This window comes from Hippocampus zosterae, chromosome 8 (assembly GCF_025434085.1).
Source record: "Hippocampus zosterae strain Florida chromosome 8, ASM2543408v3, whole genome shotgun sequence".
NCBI lineage: Eukaryota > Metazoa > Chordata > Actinopteri > Syngnathiformes > Syngnathidae > Hippocampus > Hippocampus zosterae.
The window spans coordinates 22,620,981-22,628,586 of NC_067458.1; the positions used below are offsets into that span (position 1 = coordinate 22,620,981).

The following is a 7,606-nucleotide window of genomic DNA, read 5'->3' on the forward strand; positions in this document are numbered from 1 at the left end:
GGAATCAGTGCGGGGAGGTGAGAGGGGGTAGTCTGGAATATGGACCCCCTTGAAATGGACAACAAATACACAAGCCCTGCCAATCTGCATGTAACTGACGGTCCTTATGAATGCATTGAAGTGTGTGTGTGTATGTTGGGGGTGGCGGGGGGTGTTGGCTCCCCCAAAAGCAACCCCTCCCAAAAAAAAAAACTTACATTCTTAAAAATGTTGAGGGAAAAAAAATACCACAAATATGTGAGTTCTGTCAGTGAAAACAAGAAATGGAGCAAAACAAAATGTTTTATATACGACAATACAGTTTTGCTTTGTTTTAAGAGGTGCTTTGAGAGTTAGCATTCGGGTTTAACTTTTCCACCGAGCCACCTGGGCTACAAAAACGAAAAGCCCCTGTCACAAAAAAAAACAGAGCAATATTTTGTCACTGAAACGTCTCTGGCAAAAATCAATATTGCTCTCCTGTTAATCACCCAAGCGACGCCGGCTGTCTTCAGAGGATGAAAAAGAACTCGCCGTCAAGAGACGACAGATAGGCTTCAACCAGGTCACCTTTGTGTTTACGTATACAAAGACGGGCTATTTCTATAACTGTCGTATGTGTGTACAAAGTAGAACTAGTTCACCCAAAAATTCACAGGAGCATGTGTTCTGTGGTTTTCACAGGAGGCCTGACACTTGGAAAGCCTGAAGTTTAAACAAATATCTCCTCGGAGGAAACATCGATCATTAGCGGCGGTGTGTCCTTGAGGTGAGGTGGCTTTTGACTAGTGCGGATAAAGAAAGAACTTCTGAAGCGCTTTGTTACAGTTCGAGGTGTTGGGGAGCTCCAAGTTAGCTTAAGGCTCCCCCCCCCCCCACAGCTGAAGTGAAAATTTGGAGCAGTTCAGGTGGAACATTCGGTCCACGAATAAATCAGTTTACAAAACGCATCTATGAAGTGTAATAATGATGATGATATGTTGACAAAGCCATATTCACTTTTTAGGTCAAACTAGGCCGTTTGATGTAGCATATCGACAAACGCAAAGGTTAACCATTTTAAATCCATTTACTATTAGCCCCATTGGAAGTAGTGCTAAGCTGGTTTGTCTCTCAGTTTTGGCATCCAAGTTTGAGAAATCCCTTTTGTTTGTTGCTAGCACGACATTAGTCACACATAATAACTGTGTTGAATGAAGACTGATTTCTTTCTTTTTACTTTTTTATCTACCTTATTTTCTGTCAAATTATTACTGTATATGTTTTATGTTCAATAAACAAACAAACAAACAATAGTCGGCCAACAGCGGGGGCGTTAGCCGGCTAAATATTCGTGTTGCTAAGACGGCGTTAGCCTGCCTAATATTCTTGTTGCTAGGAGAGGGCTAGCCTCATAAATATTCCCCTAACTACTGTCAGAACATGTTATGAAGCCTTCTGATGCTAATGGGAAAATTCTGAATCGGCTAAGCTGGTTTGTCTCTCAGTTTTGGCATCCAAGTTTGAGAAATCCCTTTTGTTTGTTGCTAGCACGACATTAGTCACACATAATAACTGTGTTGAATGAAGACTGATTTCTTTCTTTTTACTTTTTTATCTACCTTATTTTCTGTCAAATTATTACTGTATATGTTTTATGTTCAACAAACAAACAAACAAACAAACAAACAATAGTCGGCCAACAGCGGGGGCGTTAGCCGGCTAAATATTCGTGTTGCTAAGACGGCGTTAGCCTGCCTAATATTCTTGTTGCTAGGAGAGGGCTAGCCTCATAAATATTCCCATAACTACTGTCAGAACATGTTATGATGCCTTCTGATGCGAATGGGAAAATTCTGAATCGGCTAAGCTGGTTTGTCTCTCAGTTTTGGCATCCAAGTTTGAGAAATCCCTTTTGTTTGTTGCTAGCGCGACATTAGTCACACATAATAACTGTGTTGAATGAAGACTGATTTCTTTCTTTTTACTTTTTTATCTACCTTATTTTCTGTCAAATTATTACTATATATGTTTTATGTTCAATAAACAAACAAACAAACAATAGTCGGCCAACAGCGGGGGCGTTAGCCGGCTAAATATTCGTGTTGCTAAGACGGCGTTAGCCTGCCTAATATTCTTGTTGCTAGGAGAGGGCTAGCCTGATAAATATTCCCATAACTACCGTCAGAACATGTTATGATGCCTTCTGATGCGAATGGGAAAATTCTGAATCGGCTAAGCTGGTTTGTCTCTCAGTTTTGGCATCCAAGTTTGAGAAATCCCTTTTGTTTGTTGCTAGCACGACATTAGTCACACATAATAACTGTGTTGAATGAAGACTGATTTCTTTCTTTTTACTCTTTTATCTACCTTATTTTCTGTCAAATTATTACTGTATATGTTTTATGTTCAATAAACAAACAAACAAACAATAGTCGGCCAACAGCGGGGGCGTTAGCCGGCTAAATATTCGTGTTGCTAAGACGGCGTTAGCCTGCCTAATATTCTTGTTGCTAGGAGAGGGCTAGCCTCATAAATATTCCCATAACTACTGTCAGAACATGTTATGATGCCTTCTGATGCGAATGGGAAAATTCTGAATCGGCCAAATTCGCTACTCAATTCAACTCAAGAAACAAACAAAAAAAAAGTCATGAAACATATCGCCCATGAAAGGTAAGGGAGCACTGTAGAATTTATACTTCTTTTGTCGTAAATTAGCCTTCACGATGGCTCCCAAGAAAGTGAAAGGCAAGTGACTGTGATATTGAGAAAACCGGAAAATGTGCACGGCGTCCGCTGAGCTTTCGCTGGTTATGTAAGCTCTCCTCGGTCACAAATCCTAAACCATGGTTGAATATAATGCGCCGCGTGTACCACTACGGCGCATCTACGATCGCCATCACGACATCGTGTATTGATGTTAGCTCACTGAATATAGCCTACCGTCACCAATCTCAAATGCCGCCATAAAACTTATTGAAGAGACAACCGCGTAAAAAGCACATTCATACACAAGCTGCCGATGTATCAAAAGACATATTCATTTTATTTTGTTCCCCTGACTTGTCATTTTGCTCGCGCCGGTGGGCCTCGAGAGAGCGAGAAACTAATTTCGAGAGTGGCAAAGGGAGATTATCAGATGCAAGCATCCCCACACCTCCAGACAAAGTTATCGATGTGGACTTGAGTCGGGGAACAAATAGCATCCCGATGCTCGTTTTCAGCCTGCGTGGCAACTCTCAAGGAGGACGCAAGTCAACCAACGTGCTGGTAATTATTCCTTATCTGCGGCAGTAGGGGGGGGGGAACAAACTTGACAATAGGAAATGCTGAGCGGACGCTCCGTAAAACACAAGCGACAAAAGAACGTGCGGGGCGTAATCAGCTTCTTTGCCTTTTTAGGGATTTGGTGGGCGACAAAGTAAGCCATGGAAATGAGTGAGAGGGAGCGATAAGGAAAGAGTCCAGTCAAGGTCTTGGATTCGCTCGCATGCTGCCAAGACCGCGAAGGAAAGAATGCATCATGTTTTTTTTTCTTCTTTTTTTACAATGAAATGGAATAAGAAAGGCTCCTTTCAACAACATTGATGCGCTCGGAAACAAAGTCTGTCGACAACATAGCGTTTCTACTGGCCTTGTCGAATTTAATGTACGGCAAAGTCTGGAAGGGTGGAAGTTGGACGATAAGCCTGTCAACCTTGGCGAACTGGAGTGGAAATGGGTTTATGTAGGAAAATCAGCATCTGATCAGAATGTAAAGGTGGAAGGGGGTGGGGGGGAATGTTAATCTAGCCACATCGCAAATTTATCCTTTAGCATAGTTTCGGATGCTTTTTTAAACCATTGAATTGAACAGTTTATGTCACTTCAATGGTTAGAAAAAAAAAAAAGAGAGAAATCACCGTGCATAGAAAGCAGTTCACGGTCACGGAACAAGGCGAGAGTGCGCCGTGAGCGTAGCCTCCATTACGGTATGTCCTATGACAGCCAAAACCCCGCAGAGAGCTTCAAAGCCACTTTGTTGTGGCCGTTAATGGTGCTGATGATAGCACACTGGCTTCTCAAGCCTGGGTGCTGCAGCAGAGCCAAAAGGAATGGGGGGGGTGGGGGGCGGGGGGCGTAAAAGTAACGCTATAGTAAGGCAAAGCCAGTGTCTAAAGTGCATATCGTAACCTTTTTTTGCTTGCACCACAAAACAAATTCTCCTGGGTCAGACATGCAGAGGTAACATTATTAAAAAAAAATAAAAATTAAAAACAATGACAGTTATTCAACAGCTTTTGCAACATTTTTGGGGATATTGTACTGATATTTCTGGCATACTGATATTTCTGGCGTAGGTGCCTTGGACACCTGAGGGAAGTATAATCCGGATATATTTAATGATGGAGAGCGTCACAACTGCTCAGTAAACTTCAGTAATATTCATCATTATTTGCAGATGATAAAGAATATATGCCTGGGAGTATTGACTTATCTGTCTACATGTGTTGCTACACTGTTTGTGTTCAAATACGTCTTGCTTAAAGGCTTAGACCAACGCAACGCCAATGACAGTCATGAATTTTGATGAATATTATAATCGCGATTATTCATCACCATTTGTTTTTATCTGTATTGTCATTGCGCTGCTTTTCATCCGACAGGACGCAAACAGTCTTCAGTGCAAAAAAAAAAACAAAAAAAAAAACAATTCACAGGTGTCTAACTCATTTGTTGTGTATGATGATAGGAGGCAATCGTGCATTTATTTGGGTTTGTTGTCCTCACATCAATCCAAAGGAAACCATAACTACTAAGTGGCCCTTCAGAAAAATTAGTTTGACACCCCTGCAATCAATGGGAAATAAAAAACTATAATTGAATGCAGCCACTAGATGGAGCTATGCAGAAGGGAATACAATACAATACAGCTTTATTTCAATCGAGATTTCACAACCGCTGAAGCGCTTTGCAGAACATTTAAAATGCTACGTCCAGGAAAACAGAATATTGATCATATATATAAGGCGCATCGGATTATAAGGCGACACTCAGTACGGAACAGTTTGCTTTCTTTTGTTCTCGTCCTGGAAGTCGAAAACTCTCATTCAAAACAGTCAATTGCCATCTTTAATATTTGGCCAGCATTTGGCTAAGTAGCCACTCAGCTCTCTCGGCTTCAGCGTACCAAGCAATTAAAGGAGCATTCGCTCATGACTTGTCAATAATGTCAAAACGGAGGGGAAAAAAAACATATTTAGAAATCATTGCTGGTTACAAGTAGAGAAGCCAGGAGGACAATGCGGTGAGAGCTTTTGTTTACTTGCTTTCACAGAAATAACAGGCTTTGGTTCCAATTTTCCTGCGAGGCGAGTGGGGAAAAAAAAAAGTGAGTGGTTCATCTTCATCTTTCGCCTTGATGTTTTCTACAACATGACGCATCTCGCCACGGTCGGATTTGTGAAATGGAAACGGACAGACGGAGCGAGGTTAGTTAGAGGAGACGCGTAGGTAATTGGGAGGGAAAAGGTTCCGGCGGTCGAGTGTTGACGGGTACATCACGAGAGGATGTTGAGGAAGCGAGGCGACGACGGGGAAAGACGCTCCAAATGTCTGGTTGGCACAAAAAAAAAACTTACCTGAACCGGTAAACTTGCCAGTCGCACCCTCAGACAAAACATGACTAATTCCTTCCAGTTTGACGAGGGAGTCGGAGCGCCTTAGCTCTTACGCGCTTTGCTTTCAGAAGTCACTCGACGTCCCCGCTGTGAGATTTACGGCATGGCGAGTCACTTGGTGACGAGCGCCTTGACAGATGCCTGACACGGTGCCAAATTGCGTGGATGTGCTACATGAGCGGAGCACCGCCGCTCCTCCGTCAGGCCGACTCGTCATCGCCGGCGTGTGGGAGGCATGCCAGCCAGCCTGCGTGCCACAAAAGGACAAAGCTGTGGAAAGGTCCATCTGAGCGCAGAAGGATGGAGGAGGACTAAAAGAGACTTCTGGGTTGTACGGCGGGGGGAAATCCTCCAATAATCACATTAGCACATGCTTGTTGGGGGGGGGGGGGGGGGGAAACCGGACGTAACCAATTTCCGGACAATGATGTGATCCAATTGGTTTTATTCATTCATTTCATTCATTCATCTTCCGAGCCGCTTGATCCTCACTAGGGTCGCGGGGGGTGCTGGAGCCTATCCCAGCCGTCTTCGGGCAGTAGGCGGGGGACACCCTGAATCGGTTGCCAGCCAATCGCAGGGCACACAGAGACGAACAACCATTCGCACTCACACTCACACCTAGGGACAATTTAGAGTGTTCAATCAGCCTGGCACACATGTTTTTGGAATGTGGGAGGAAACCGGAGCACCCGGAGAAAACCCACGCAGGCCCGGGGAGAACATGCAAACTCCACACAGGGAGGCCGGAGCTGGAATCGAACCCGGTACCTCTGCACTGTGAAGCTGACGTGCTAACCACTGGACTACCGGGCCGCCCCCAATTGGTTTTACTCCTCCAAAAATCTTTATACACACTTAAACTGAATTTTTTTTAAAACTACTTTTAAAAAAATTCCTTGGCGCTAATCATCACTTTGAGGAGAACCCCCCCCCCCCCCCACACAGCTCACAGTTCTCCAAATAAGAGTAAAATGTGGCAAAAATAAATATCAAGTTGTGGCTTACTGTGACACTGACACGTAAAATGAAATAGAATTAAACATTGTATGCTAATTGAAAGTCTGCTAGCTTGATGCGAAGATCCAATGTCAAATGTCAAAGAGGGGCTAACAGAAATTAGCATACGTAGTATGCTAACTATAATTCTTAAACACACAGACAAAGCCTACAATTTCATCTACTCAAACACAAAACCATATAAATGCATGTAACGGACGCCGGCTAGCTTAATGCTAACATCTAACGTGAATGGTCATAGACGGACATTAAGAAGATTAGCATTAGCAAGAAATTAGCATGGATGTTATGCCAATAAGAATCCTTCAAACAAATGACTACTTTGAAACACTTCAGCAGAAACACTCTAACCAAACCGAATTATTTTGGCTCACGTAAAACTGTGAGCTTAATATGAACATATCCTCAACGAAAATGCTTTTGTTCCCATTTTTTTTAGCCGACCTCAGAAGCCGACATTTTTCTGTGTACGTACACCAAAAGTAGGCCTTTTGTGTTGGCAGAAAAATCTTCACTCCACCAACATTTTCTCTCTGTCTGTAAATCTGTTTGTTAGCACTTCTTCTTTGCCGAGATGATCCTTCCACCTCAAGGTATATATATTATACAGTATATATACACATTTATTTCTTTTTTCTTTTCTTGAAAGGGGGACCGGGACAGATTAACGACCTTTCAATTCATTGCAGTCGGGAAAATTATACAACACTCAACAATCGCATCTGAAAAGAGCTGTACATAACAAGAAATCAATTAAATTGAGTTCCAAGCTCCACCGGGGAACAAATTCAGCTTGTGAGTGAATATATTTGTTATGAAATAAACATCTCCTATCCCAAGCTCTTTAAAAGCGCAAATCCTGTCGGCGCCATCATTTTTCCATCACTTCTATCCCCTGTGGGAACCCAGTCATCATGCCCCCCCCCCATCCCCCTGCCCCGCAAAACACATTTCTGAGAGGTAAA

The 7,606-nt window shown here is 42.9% G+C and overlaps 1 long non-coding RNA gene across 1 annotated transcript; it reads left to right on the top strand.

Annotated features, from left to right (window-relative positions):
* Window positions 1-598: 598 nt before the first annotated feature.
* On the top strand, window positions 599-4,178 carry LOC127605909 (uncharacterized). Its single transcript, XR_007963686.1, has 2 exons — window positions 599-748; window positions 3,364-4,178. It is a non-coding gene; the product is annotated as an uncharacterized LOC127605909 (long non-coding RNA).
* Window positions 4,179-7,606: the final 3,428 nt, after the last annotated feature.